This window comes from Ranitomeya variabilis, chromosome 1 (genome assembly GCF_051348905.1).
Source record: "Ranitomeya variabilis isolate aRanVar5 chromosome 1, aRanVar5.hap1, whole genome shotgun sequence".
Classification (NCBI taxonomy): domain Eukaryota; kingdom Metazoa; phylum Chordata; class Amphibia; order Anura; family Dendrobatidae; genus Ranitomeya; species Ranitomeya variabilis.
This window is the reverse complement of record NC_135232.1, coordinates 933,705,252-933,719,600: the sequence shown is the minus strand read 5'-3', so window position 1 is coordinate 933,719,600 and position 14,349 is coordinate 933,705,252.

The following is a 14,349-nucleotide window of genomic DNA, read 5'->3' as shown; positions in this document are numbered from 1 at the left end:
CAGCATTGGAGAAATGGAAGAAGAGGCAGGGTGCAGTGATGCCCAACCGCTTTTTCTGTCTTCCTCTGAAGAGGCGGGTGGGCCAGTGGCTCCGGTCACCACCTCGCAGGCCGCATCAGCTGATGATGACACTCAGGTGCCACTTACTGGTGCGTGCTCTGCTGCTGAGACTACCCAGGAGGAGCAGTTGGGGGCAGAGGGTAGTGTAGATGATGAGGTCCTTGACCCATCTTGGCGTCAGGGACAGGAAGGTGGTGGGAGCAGCTCTGAGGAAGAGATTCCCCGTACGGCCCAAAGAGGGAGAGGGAGGGGGAAGACTGCGGATCCTGCAGCCTCCGCTTTGGCACCCGTAAGGAGCATGTCTCTTCCAAAAGTCAAAAGGGGGGCTCCCAAGACTTGCAGTGCCTGGTCCTTTTTTGACACAGTTGCAGATGACATTTGCTATGTCAGATGCAAGGTGTGTCATCAAAAAATCAAAAGAGGTCAAAAAGTCGCCAACCTCAATACCTCCAACATGTGGAAACATGTGCGCAACAGGCACCCGGCGGAGTTAGACAAACACACTGAAGAGCTAGGCCAACCAACAGCGGCAGCTACCACCTCTTCAGCTCGTGTTGCCTCTTCCTCTAGCTCACACGCAGCTGGTTCGGCTTCCTCCCAGGATCGCCGTGGAAGAACCTCTGGCCCTGTTGTCCAGAGACCCGCTGTCATTCCACCCGCAGCACCACTTTCCCAGTCAACCACACACTCCCAGCCCAGTCTACAGCCATCGGTAGTACAGGCATGGGAGAAAAGGCGGCCTTTCTCGTCAAACCACCCACGAGCACAGGCTCTGACTGCAGGCATTGCCAAACTTCTGTCACTGGAAATGCTGTCATTCAGGCTGGTGGAGACTGACAGCTTCCGTGACTTGATGTCATTGGCAGTCCCACAGTACAGTGTGCCCAGCCGCTTTTACTTCAGCAGGCAAGCCGTCCCTGCCCTGCACAAGCATGTTGAGGGACACATAAAACACGCGCTACTGAACGCCGTCAGTAGCAAGGTCCACCTCACCACCGATGCGTGGACCAGTCAACATGGACAGGGGCGATACCTTTCCCTCACTGCCCATTGGGTTAATGTAGTTGAGCCGGGTACAGACCGTGCGAGTGGCGCAGGACGTGTCCTGCCTACTCCAAGGATTGCAGGAATCCATTCTGTACGCATTGACTCCTCCTCTTACACCAGTTCCTCAGAATCATCGCTGCAGGAGCCGTCACAGTCCACCTCCACATGGACCCGTGATGAACGTGTACCTGTTACGACCGACATGAGCACAGCCGTGGCCAAACGTCAACAGGCCGTCTTGAAATTAATTTTTTTGGGGAATCGTAGCCACACAGCGCAGGAGCTCTGGAATGCCATCAAGCAGGAGAGCGATGTGTGGTTTGAGCCAGCGAATCTCCAGCCAGGCATGGTAGTGTGTGATAATGGCCGAAATCTGGTGGCAGCCCTGGGCCTCGGCAACCTCCCTCACATCCCATGTCTGGCACATGTGCTCAATTTGGTCGTGCAGAGTTTTTTGAGGGACTATCCGGATCTTGATGCACTGCTGCACAAGGTCCGCCTAGAGTGTGCTCACTTGCGGCGTTCCAGCACGGCAAAAGCGCGCATTGCGGCTCTGCAGCGCCGACACCGCCTGCCGGAACATCGCATCATATGTGACCTACCTACCAGGTGGAATTCCACGTTACATATGTTGGAGCGGTTGTGTGAGCAGCAGCAAGCTGTAATGGAGTACCAGCTGTATCAGGCGCAAAAAAGTCGCAGTCAGCGCCGTACAGACTTCACAACCACAGAGTGGGCCACTATGAAGGATGTCTGCCAGGTTTTGCGTCCCTTTGATTATTCCACGCGGATGGCGAGTGCAGATGATGCACTAGTCAGCATGACTGTCCCCCTTATCTGCCTGCTTGAAAAATCACTGCAAGCGCTAAGGGATGATGTTGTGGAAGAGGTGGAGGATGAGGATTCACCACTTCCATCATCTTCTGGACAGTCAGCGCCACGTGGTTCCTCACAAACGCGTAGGCAGGGGACAGTTTGTGAGGAGGATGAGGAGGAGTCAATGGAGGAGGAAGACATCCGTCCAGAGGAGGGAGTTCCCGAATTGTCCAGTACTCAGTGTGTACAGCGAGGGTGGGGTGATGACGAGCGGGCAGAGATCACGCCTCCAGCTGGGGACAGCGTTTCTTGGGCAGTTGGCAGTCTGCAGCACATGGTGGATTACATGCTGCAGTGCCTGAGAAACGACCGCCGCATCGACCACATTCTCAACATGTCTGATTATTGGGTGTTCACCCTCCTCGATCCTCGCTACCGGGACAACGTAGAAAGCCTCATCACACCGTTGAACCGGGAGCGAAAAATGCGGGAGTACCAAGACACACTGGTCAGTTCCATCATCTTCTCCATTCCAACTGAGAGAAGTGCTGCTACTGCATTCCAAAGCAGCTCAGTGCGTCCAGGCAGTGGTGGAGGCTCTGCACAAAGAGGGAGCAGAAGCAGTGCCTCTGCCCAAGGCAAGACCAGTATGGCCCAACTGTGGCACAGTTTTGTGTGCCCCCCACAAAAGTCTACACCATCACAGACGGCTCCAGTCAGCAGGAGGCAACGGTTCCGTCAGATGGTGACAGACTACATGTCTTGCCCTCTTGCTGTACTCCCAGACGGCTCTTCCCCTTTCAAGTTTTGGGTCTCAAAGCTGGATACATGGCCAGAGCTAAGCCAGTATGCATTGGAGGTGCTGTCTTGCCCTGCGGCCAGTGTATTATCGGAACGTGTCTTTAGTGCTGCAGGTGGTGTACTAACTGACCGTCGCATGCGACTATCCTCCGATAACGTTGACCGGCTTACTTTCCTGAAAATGAACAAGGCCTGGATCTCGCAGGAATTTGCCACTCCTCCTCCTGATTAAATAATTAGGTCACTGTATACGTTATCCAGGTCTCCTGTTGTGTTCATCTTTCTACCACCTGAACTTAAATTCCTGGGCTCCAACACCGCCAGTTGAGGCTCAGACGTGCCGTCTGCACAGTCAAAACATACGACCCAGTGTTATTGGGTTTCAGTAACGTCAGCTGATCCCCAGCTGTGTAGCCGGCAATGTGTCATGCGACCGCCACGCTGACACAACAACTGAAATGTAAGGGAATCTGTCCCCCCCCCCCCCCAAGGCGTTTGTTACTGAAAGAGCCACCTTGTGCAGCAGTAATGCTGCACAAGGAAAAAGGTAGCTATTTTGGTTTTGCTCCTTGCACACGCAAAACTTAACACTTATAAAATGTGTCCACTGATACCGTAAAACCGTCCCGGAGGTGGGACTTTCCTTCGTAATATGACGCAGCACAGCCGTCATTCCTACCCCCCCGGCGCCGCGCCCCGGCTCCTCAGCGTTGTTTGATTCCGTCCCGGAGCCTGCGCTGTTATGTTATCCCGTGGCCAGGCACACTTAGCGCTGCCCGTCTTCTGGCATCATTTGGTGTCAGGCTGGCTGCGCCTGTGCGGCCACACTGGCCGAGAGCCCGCCTCGCAGTGTCTTCTGATTTAATCCCACTGGGGGCCTGGGATCTATGGACATGCGCAGTGCATATCTGAACCTCCACCTCTCACTCATCTCCCTATGGCTTCTTCAGACTGTTCGGTGTCAGCTGGTCCCTAATAGCATGCCACGGCCGTGACACCGCACAGTCTGGAAAAGAAGCCGTAGGGAGGGGAGTGAGAGGTGAGGATATGCACTGCGCATGGCCATGGATCCCAGGCCCCCAGTGGGATTACATCAGAAGACACTGCGAGGCGGGCTCTCGGCCAGCGCGGCCGCACAGGCGCAGCCAGCCTGACACCAAATGATGTCAGAAGATGGGCAGCGCTAAGTGTGCCTGGCCACGGGATAACATAACAGCGCAGGCTCCGGGACGGAATCAAACAACGCTGAGGAGCCGGGGCACGGCGGCGGGGGGGTAGTAATGATGGCTGTGCTGCGTCATATTACGAAGGAAAGTCCCACCTCCGGGACGGTTTCACGGCTTCAGGGGACACATTTTATAAGTGTTTAGTTCTGTGTTTGCAAGGAGCATGATGAAAAGAGCCACCTTTTCCTTTTGCATCTTTTGTGCTGCACAAGCTGGCTCTTTCAGCTACAAACGCCTTGGGGGGGGGGGGTTAAAGGTTCCCTTTCGACTTTCTCAGGCTTCGGCCTACATTGTGTTCCTCTGCTTTTCCACCTGCCCCTGTGCTCCAACACCGCTAGTTGCCGTCCAGAAGTGCTGTACGCACAGTCAACAGTCGCTCCTCTGTTATTGGGGTTCAGTAACGTCAGCTGTTCCCCTGCTGTGTGTGTGGCAATCCCTCCTATCTCCTCCACCTCCTCCTCCACCTGTCCCTGGGCTCCAACACCGCTAGTTGTTGCCTGGTAGTGCTGTACGCACAGTCCCAACAGTCCCTCCTCTGTTATTGGGGTTCAGTAACGTCAGCTGTTCCCCTGCTGTGTGTGTGGCAATCCCTCCTACCTCCTCCAACCTCCTCCAACCTCCTCCTCCTCCACCTGTCCCTGGGCTCCAACACCGCCAGTTGCCGTCCAGAAGTGCTGTACGCACAGTCAACAGTCCCTCCTCTGTTATTGGGGTTCAGTAACGTCAGCTGTTCCCCTGCTGTGTGTGTGGCAATCCCTCCTACCTCCTCCAACCTCCTCCTCCTCCACCTGTCCCTGGGCTCCAACACCGCCAGTTGCCGTCCAGAAGTGCTGTACGCACAGTCAACAGTCCCTCCTCTGTTATTGGGGTTCAGTAACGTCAGCTGTTCCCCTGCTGTGTGTGTGGCAATCCCTCCTACCTCCTCCAACCTCCTCCTCCTCCACCTGTCCCTGGGCTCCAACACCGCCAGTTGCCGTCCAGAAGTGCTGTACGCACAGTCAACAGTCCCTCCTCTGTTATTGGGGTTCAGTAACGTCAGCTGTTCCCCTGCTGTGTGTGTGGCAATCCCTCCTACCTCCTCCAACCTCCTCCTGCTCCACCTGTCCCTGGGCTCCAACACCGCCAGTTGCCGTCCAGAAGTGCTGTACGCACAGTCAACAGTCCCTCCTCTGTTATTGGGGTTCAGTAACGTCAGCTGTTCCCCTGCTGTGTGTGTGGCAATCCCTCCTATCTCCTCCACCTCCTCCTCCACCTGTCCCTGGGCTCCAACACCGCTAGTTGCCGTCCAGAAGTGCTGTACGCACAGTCAACAGTCCCTCCTCTGTTATTGGGGTTCAGTAACGTCAGCTGTTCCCCTGCTGTGTGTGTGGCAATCCCTCCTACCTCCTCCAACCTCCTCCAACCTCCTCCTCCTCCACCTGTCCCTGGGCTCCAACACCGCCAGTTGCCGTCCAGAAGTGCTGTACGCACAGTCAACAGTCCCTCCTCTGTTATTGGGGTTCAGTAACGTCAGCTGTTCCCCTGCTGTGTGTGTGGCAATCCCTCTTATCTCCTCCACCTCCTCCTCCACCTGTCCCTGGGCTCCAACACCGCTAGTTGTTGCCTGGTAGTGCTGTACGCACAGTCCCAACAGTCCCTCCTCTGTTATTGGGGTTCAGTAACGTCAGCTGTTCCCCTGCTGTGTGTGTGGCAATCCCTCCTACCTCCTCCAACCTCCTCCAACCTCCTCCTCCTCCACCTGTCCCTGGGCTCCAACACCGCCAGTTGCCGTCCAGAAGTGCTGTACGCACAGTCAACAGTCCCTCCTCTGTTATTGGGGTTCAGTAACGTCAGCTGTTCCCCTGCTGTGTGTGTGGCAATCCCTCCTACCTCCTCCAACCTCCTCCTCCTCCACCTGTCCCTGGGCTCCAACACCGCCAGTTGTCGTCCAGAAGTGCTGTACACACAGTCAACAGTCCCTCCTCTGTTATTGGGGTTCAGTAACGTCAGCTGTTCCCCTGCTGTGTGTGTGGCAATCCCTCCTACCTCCTCCAACCTCCTCCTCCTCCACCTGTCCCTGGGCTCCAACACCGCCAGTTGCCGTCCAGAAGTGCTGTACGCACAGTCAACAGTCCCTCCTCTGTTATTGGGGTTCAGTAACGTCAGCTGTTCCCCTGCTGTGTGTGTGGCAATCCCTCCTACCTCCTCCAACCTCCTCCAACCTCCTCCTCCTCCACCTGTCCCTGGGCTCCAACACCGCCAGTTGCCGTCCAGAAGTGCTGTACGCACAGTCAACAGTCCCTCCTCTGTTATTGGGGTTCAGTAACGTCAGCTGTTCCCCTGCTGTGTGTGTGGCAATCCCTCCTATCTCCTCCACCTCCTCCTCCACCTGTCCCTGGGCTCCAACACCGCTAGTTGCCGTCCAGAAGTGCTGTACGCACAGAGCCAAACACCTCGCCAATGTGTTAGTGGGGTTCAGCACCGCCAGCTGTTCCCCTGCTGTGTATACGGCAACGTGTACTGCGACCGCCACGCAGACACAACAAGTTAAATGTAAGGGAACCTGACCCCCCCCCCCCCCCAGGCGTTTGTTACTGAAGGAGCCACCTTGTGCAGCAGTAATGATGCAAAGGGAAAAAGTGCCTCTTTTCGTGATGCTCCTTGCACATGCTGAACCTAACACTTATGAAATGTGTCCCCACACAGCGTTAAACCGTCCGGTAGGTGGAACTTTCCTTTGTCGTGTGACGCAGCACAGCCATCATTTTTACCCCCTTGGCGCCGTGCACCCCCTCCTCAGCGTTGTTTGAATCTGTCCCGGAGCCTGCGCTGTTAGGTTAGCCCTTGGCCATGCACACATGTTGCGCTGCCCGTCTTCTGACCTCATTTGGTGTCAGGCTGGCTGCGCCTGTGCGGGTGCGCTGGCCGAGATCCCGCCTCGCAGTGTCGTCTAATGTAATCCCACCGCGGGCCTGTGATCCATGCCCGTGCGCAGTGCATATCCTCTCCTCTCACTCCCCTCCCTACGGCTTCTTCAGACTGTGCGATGTCAGCTGGTCCCTAATAGCATGCCACGGCCGTGACACCGCACAGTCTGAAAAAGCCGTAGGGAGGGGAGTGAGAGGAGAGGATATGCACTGCGCACGGGCACGGATCACAGGCCCGCGGTGGGATTACATTAGACGACACTGCGAGGCGGGATCTCGGCCAGCGCACCCGCACAGGCGCAGCCAGCCTGACACCAAATGAGGTCAGAAGACGGGCAGCGCAACATGTGTGCATGGCCAAGGGCTAACCTAACAGCGCAGGCTCCGGGACAGATTCAAACAACGCTGAGGAGGCGGCGCACGGCGCCAAGGGGGTAAAAATGATGGCTGTGCTGCGTCACACGACAAAGGAAAGTTCCACCTACCGGACGGTTTAACGCTGTGAGGAGACACATTTCATAAATGTTAGGTTCCGCATGTACAAGGACCATAATTAAAAGAGCTAAGTTTACCTTTTCCAGCATTAGTGCTGTACACAATGGCTCTTTCAGCTACAAACGCCTGGGGGGGGGGGGGGTTAAAGGTTTCCTTTCAACTTGCTCGAGTGCAGGCTTCGGCCTACACTCCGCTCCCCCTGCTCCTCCTGCTGACCCTGGGCTCTAACACCGCCAGTTTTTGCCCAGATGTGCTAGCTGCACAGAGAAAAACACCAGCCAATGTGTCAGTGGGGTTCAGCACCGCCAGCTGTTCCCCTGCTGTGTAGCCGGCAACGTGTCCTGCGACCGCCACGCAGACACAAGAACTGAAATTGAAGGGAACCTGTCCCCCCTCCCCCAGGTGTTTCTATGTTTTACAGCTACCTTGAACAGCAGTAATGCTGCATGTGTTCAAGGTGGCTCAGAAACTTATTCTCCTTGCCCATGTTGAAGTGAACACGTCTAAAATGTGTCCTCTGTGACCATTAAAACGTCCCTCAGGTGTGATTTGACTTTGTATTGACACACGCAACAAGCTCCTTGGTAACGCTGCCCGTCTTCTGGCATCATTGTTTGGCTGGCTGCGCCTCTGCGGCCGCCCTGACCCACACAACGCCCCTCGTTGTCTTATTTAATGGGACTGCGAGGGTGTGATTGATGGGCAGGATCAGTGCATCAGTTCGCCTGTCCCTCCTCTCCTTCCGCCTTCTTCGGACTGTGCGGCTTCATGGCCGTGGCATGCGATAAGGGATCAGATGACGCCGCACAGTCTGAAGCGGGTGTAAGGACCCGAGTGTGAGAGGCCAACATATGTGCTGCGCCAGGCCCTGAATCCCAGCCCCGCAGTGTTTTAACAATGTTAAGACACTGCGGGGCTGGGATTCATGGGCATCGCGAACCGCACCGGCCGACATTACATGATGCCAGAAGATGGGCAGCGCTAACGGCGCTAGGCCAGGGGATAACACGACAGCGCAGACTCCTGTACAGCAAATAACAACGCTCGGGAGGCTGCACCCAGCACCAAGGTGGGATTCTTGACACCTGTGCTGCGTCTCATTACAAAGGGAACTCTCGCCTCCATTACACAGTTTGACTGTATAAAGGGCTGAATGTTATACGTGTTCCATTCAGCGTGTGCAAGGAGAAAAATTACAAGAGCAACCTTTGACTTGCGCTGCACTGCTGCTGCATAAGCTGTGGCTCTTCTACTTTGTAACCCCTGAGGGGGGGTTAAAGGTGACTTTTGAAATCGGTTCAATTAGGCTTCGGCCTACACTCTGCTCCACCTGCAGAGCCCGGGCTCCAACAACGCTAGTTGCTGTCCGGAAGTGCTGGCTGCACAGAGCCAAACACCTCGCCAATGTGTCAGTGGGGTCCAGCACCGCCAGCTGTTCCCCTGCTGTGTAGCCGGCAACGTGTCCTGCAAAAGCCACGCAGACACAACAGACCCAAAGCTGCCGCCAGTGCAGGCTTCGGCCTACACTCCCCTCCCCCTGCTCCTCCTCCTCCTGCTCCTCCTCCTGCTGTCCCTGGGCTCTAACACACCGCCAGTTGGGGCCCAGATGTGCTAGCTGCACAGAGAAAAACACCAGCCAATGTGTCAGTGGGGTCCAGCACCGCCAGCTGTTCCCCTGCTGTGCAGCCGGCAACGTGTCCTGCAAAAGCCACGCAGACACTAGAACTGAAATTGAAGGGAACCTGTCCCCCCTCCCCCAGGCGTTTTTACGTTATCCAGCCACCTTGTACAGCGGTAATGCTGCATGTGTGCAAGGTGGCTCAGAAACGTATTCTCCTCGCACATGTGGAACTGAAAACACGTCTGAAATGTGTCCTCTGTGTGACCATTTAACCGTCCCGGTGGTGTGACTTTCCTTTGTAATGACACGCTGCAACCCCCTTGGTAGCGCTGCCCGTCTTCTGGCATCATTGTTTGGCTGCCTGCGCCTCTGCGGCCGCCCTGACCCACACAACGCCCCTCGGTGTCTTATTTATTGGGACTGCGAGGGTGTGATTGATGGGCAGGATCAGTGCATCAGTTCGCCTGTCCCTCCTCTCCTTCCGCCTTCTTCGGACTGTGCGGCTTCATGGCCGTGGCATGCGATAAGGGATCAGATGACGCCGCACAGTCTGAAGCGGGTGTAAGGACCCGAGTGTGAGAGGCCAACATATGTGCTGCGCCAGGCCCTGAATCCCAGCCCCGCAGTGTTTTAACAATGTTAAGACACTGCGGGGCTGGGATTCATGGGCATCGCGAACCGCACCGGCCGACATTACATGATGCCAGAAGATGGGCAGCGCTAACGGCGCTAGGCCAGGGGATAACACGACAGCGCAGACTCCTGTACAGCAAATAACAACGCTCGGGAGGCTGCACCCAGCACCAAGGTGGGATTCTTGACACCTGTGCTGCGTCTCATTACAAAGGGAACTCTCGCCTCCATTACACAGTTTGACTGTATAAAGGGCTGAATGTTATACGTGTTCCATTCAGCGTGTGCAAGGAGAAAAATTACAAGAGCAACCTTTGACTTGCGCAGCACTGCTGCTGCATAAGCTGTGGCTCTTCTACTTTGTAACCCCTGAGGGGGGGTTAAAGGTGACTTTTGAAATCGGTTCAATTAGGCTTCGGCCTACACTCTGCTCCACCTGCAGAGCCCGGGCTCCAACAACGCTAGTTGCTGTCCGGAAGTGCTGGCTGCACAGAGCCAAACACCTCGCCAATGTGTCAGTGGGGTCCAGCACCGCCAGCTGTTCCCCTGCTGTGTAGCCGGCAACGTGTCCTGCAAAAGCCACGCAGACACAACAGACCCAAAGCTGCCGCCAGTGCAGGCTTCGGCCTACACTCCCCTCCCCCTGCTCCTCCTCCTCCTGCTCCTCCTCCTGCTGTCCCTGGGCTCTAACACACCGCCAGTTGGGGCCCAGATGTGCTAGCTGCACAGAGAAAAACACCAGCCAATGTGTCAGTGGGGTCCAGCACCGCCAGCTGTTCCCCTGCTGTGCAGCCGGCAACGTGTCCTGCAAAAGCCACGCAGACACAAGAACTGAAATTGAAGGGAACCTGTCCCCCCTCCCCCAGGCGTTTTTACGTTATCCAGCCACCTTGTACAGCGGTAATGCTGCATGTGTGCAAGGTGGCTCAGAAACGTATTCTCCTCGCACATGTGGAACTGAAAACACGTCTGAAATGTGTCCTCTGTGTGACCATTTAACCGTCCCGGTGGTGTGACTTTCCTTTGTAATGACACGCTGCAACCCCCTTGGTAGCGCTGCCCGTCTTCTGGCATCATTGTTTGGCTGCCTGCGCCTCTGCGGCCGCCCTGACCCACACAACGCCCCTCGGTGTCTTATTTATTGGGACTGCGAGGGTGTGATTGATGGGCAGGATCAGTGCATCAGTTCGCCTGTCCCTCCTCTCCTTCCGCCTTCTTCGGACTGTGCGGCTTCATGGCCGTGGCATGCGATAAGGGATCAGATGACGCCGCACAGTCTGAAGCGGGTGTAAGGACCCGAGTGTGAGAGGCCAACATATGTGCTGCGCCAGGCCCTGAATCCCAGCCCCGCAGTGTTTTAACAATGTTAAGACACTGCGGGGCTGGGATTCATGGGCATCGCGAACCGCACCGGCCGACATTACATGATGCCAGAAGATGGGCAGCGCTAACGGCGCTAGGCCAGGGGATAACACGACAGCGCAGACTCCTGTACAGCAAATAACAACGCTCGGGAGGCTGCACCCAGCACCAAGGTGGGATTCTTGACACCTGTGCTGCGTCTCATTACAAAGGGAACTCTCGCCTCCATTACACAGTTTGACTGTATAAAGGGCTGAATGTTATACGTGTTCCATTCAGCGTGTGCAAGGAGAAAAATTACAAGAGCAACCTTTGACTTGCGCAGCACTGCTGCTGCATAAGCTGTGGCTCTTCTACTTTGTAACCCCTGAGGGGGGGTTAAAGGTGACTTTTGAAATCGGTTCAATTAGGCTTCGGCCTACACTCTGCTCCACCTGCAGAGCCCGGGCTCCAACAACGCTAGTTGCTGTCCGGAAGTGCTGGCTGCACAGAGCCAAACACCTCGCCAATGTGTCAGTGGGGTCCAGCACCGCCAGCTGTTCCCCTGCTGTGTAGCCGGCAACGTGTCCTGCAAAAGCCACGCAGACACAACAGACCCAAAGCTGCCGCCAGTGCAGGCTTCGGCCTACACTCCCCTCCCCCTGCTCCTCCTCCTCCTGCTCCTCCTCCTGCTGTCCCTGGGCTCTAACACACCGCCAGTTGGGGCCCAGATGTGCTAGCTGCACAGAGAAAAACACCAGCCAATGTGTCAGTGGGGTCCAGCACCGCCAGCTGTTCCCCTGCTGTGCAGCCGGCAACGTGTCCTGCAAAAGCCACGCAGACACAAGAACTGAAATTGAAGGGAACCTGTCCCCCCTCCCCCAGGCGTTTTTACGTTATCCAGCCACCTTGTACAGCGGTAATGCTGCATGTGTGCAAGGTGGCTCAGAAACGTATTCTCCTCGCACATGTGGAACTGAAAACACGTCTGAAATGTGTCCTCTGTGTGACCATTTAACCGTCCCGGTGGTGTGACTTTCCTTTGTAATGACACGCTGCAACCCCCTTGGTAGCGCTGCCCGTCTTCTGGCATCATTGTTTGGCTGCCTGCGCCTCTGCGGCCGCCCTGACCCACACAACGCCCCTCGGTGTCTTATTTATTGGGACTGCGAGGGTGTGATTGATGGGCAGGATCAGTGCATCAGTTCGCCTGTCCCTCCTCTCCTTCCGCCTTCTTCGGACTGTGCGGCTTCATGGCCGTGGCATGCGATAAGGGATCAGATGACGCCGCACAGTCTGAAGCGGGTGTAAGGACCCGAGTGTGAGAGGCCAACATATGTGCTGCGCCAGGCCCTGAATCCCAGCCCCGCAGTGTTTTAACAATGTTAAGACACTGCGGGGCTGGGATTCATGGGCATCGCGAACCGCACCGGCCGACATTACATGATGCCAGAAGATGGGCAGCGCTAACGGCGCTAGGCCAGGGGATAACACGACAGCGCAGACTCCTGTACAGCAAATAACAACGCTCGGGAGGCTGCACCCAGCACCAAGGTGGGATTCTTGACACCTGTGCTGCGTCTCATTACAAAGGGAACTCTCGCCTCCATTACACAGTTTGACTGTATAAAGGGCTGAATGTTATACGTGTTCCATTCAGCGTGTGCAAGGAGAAAAATTACAAGAGTAACCTTTGACTTGCTCAGCACTGCTGCTGCATAAGCTGTGGCTCTTCTACTTTGTAACCCCTGAGGGGGGGTTAAAGGTGACTTTTGAAATCGGTTCAATTAGGCTTCGGCCTACACTCTGCTCCACCTGCAGAGCCCGGGCTCCAACAACGCTAGTTGCTGTCCGGAAGTGCTGGCTGCACAGAGCCAAACACCTCGCCAATGTGTCAGTGGGGTCCAGCACCGCCAGCTGTTCCCCTGCTGTGTAGCCGGCAACGTGTCCTGCAAAAGCCACGCAGACACAACAGACCCAAAGCTGCCGCCAGTGCAGGCTTCGGCCTACACTCCCCTCCCCCTGCTCCTCCTCCTCCTGCTCCTCCTCCTGCTGTCCCTGGGCTCTAACACACCGCCAGTTGGGGCCCAGATGTGCTAGCTGCACAGAGAAAAACACCAGCCAATGTGTCAGTGGGGTCCAGCACCGCCAGCTGTTCCCCTGCTGTGCAGCCGGCAACGTGTCCTGCAAAAGCCACGCAGACACAAGAACTGAAATTGAAGGGAACCTGTCCCCCCTCCCCCAGGCGTTTTTACGTTATCCAGCCACCTTGTACAGCGGTAATGCTGCATGTGTGCAAGGTGGCTCAGAAACGTATTCTCCTCGCACATGTGGAACTGAAAACACGTCTGAAATGTGTCCTCTGTGTGACCATTTAACCGTCCCGGTGGTGTGACTTTCCTTTGTAATGACACGCTGCAACCCCCTTGGTAGCGCTGCCCGTCTTCTGGCATCATTGTTTGGCTGCCTGCGCCTCTGCGGCCGCCCTGACCCACACAACGCCCCTCGGTGTCTTATTTATTGGGACTGCGAGGGTGTGATTCATGGGCAGGATCAGTGCATCAGTTCGCCTGTCCCTCCTCTCCTTCCGCCTTCTTCGGACTGTGCGGCTTCATGGCCGTGGCATGCGATAAGGGATCAGATGACGCCGCACAGTCTGAAGCGGGTGTAAGGACCCGAGTGTGAGAGGCCAACATATGTGCTGCGCCAGGCCCTGAATCCCAGCCCCGCAGTGTTTTAACAATGTTAAGACACTGCGGGGCTGGGATTCATGGGCATCGCGAACCGCACCGGCCGACATTACATGATGCCAGAAGATGGGCAGCGCTAACGGCGCTAGGCCAGGGGATAACACGACAGCGCAGACTCCTGTACAGCAAATAACAACGCTCGGGAGGCTGCACCCAGCACCAAGGTGGGATTCTTGACATCTGTGCTGCGTCTCATTACAAAGGGAACTCGCGCCTCCAACACAGTTTGACTGTATAAAGGGCTAAATGTTATACGTGTTTCATTCAGCGTGTGCAAGGAGAAAAATTAAAAGAGCAACCTTTGACTTGTGCAGCACTACTGCTGCATAAGCTGTGGCTCTTCTACTTTCTAACCCCTGAGGGGGGGTTAAAGGTGACCTTTGAAATCGGTTCAAGTAGGCTTCGGCCTACACTCTGCTCCCCCTGCAGAGCCCGGGCTCCAACACCGATCGTTGCTGTCCGGAAGTGCTGGCTGCACAGAGCCAAACACCTCGCCAATGTGTCAGTGGGGTCCAGCACCGCCAGCTGTTCCCCTGCTGTGTAGCCGGCAACGTGTCCTGCAAAAGCCACGCAGACACAACAGACCCAAAGCTGCCGCCAGTGCAGGCTTCGGCCTACACTCCCCTCCCCCTGCTCCTCCTCCTCCTGCTCCT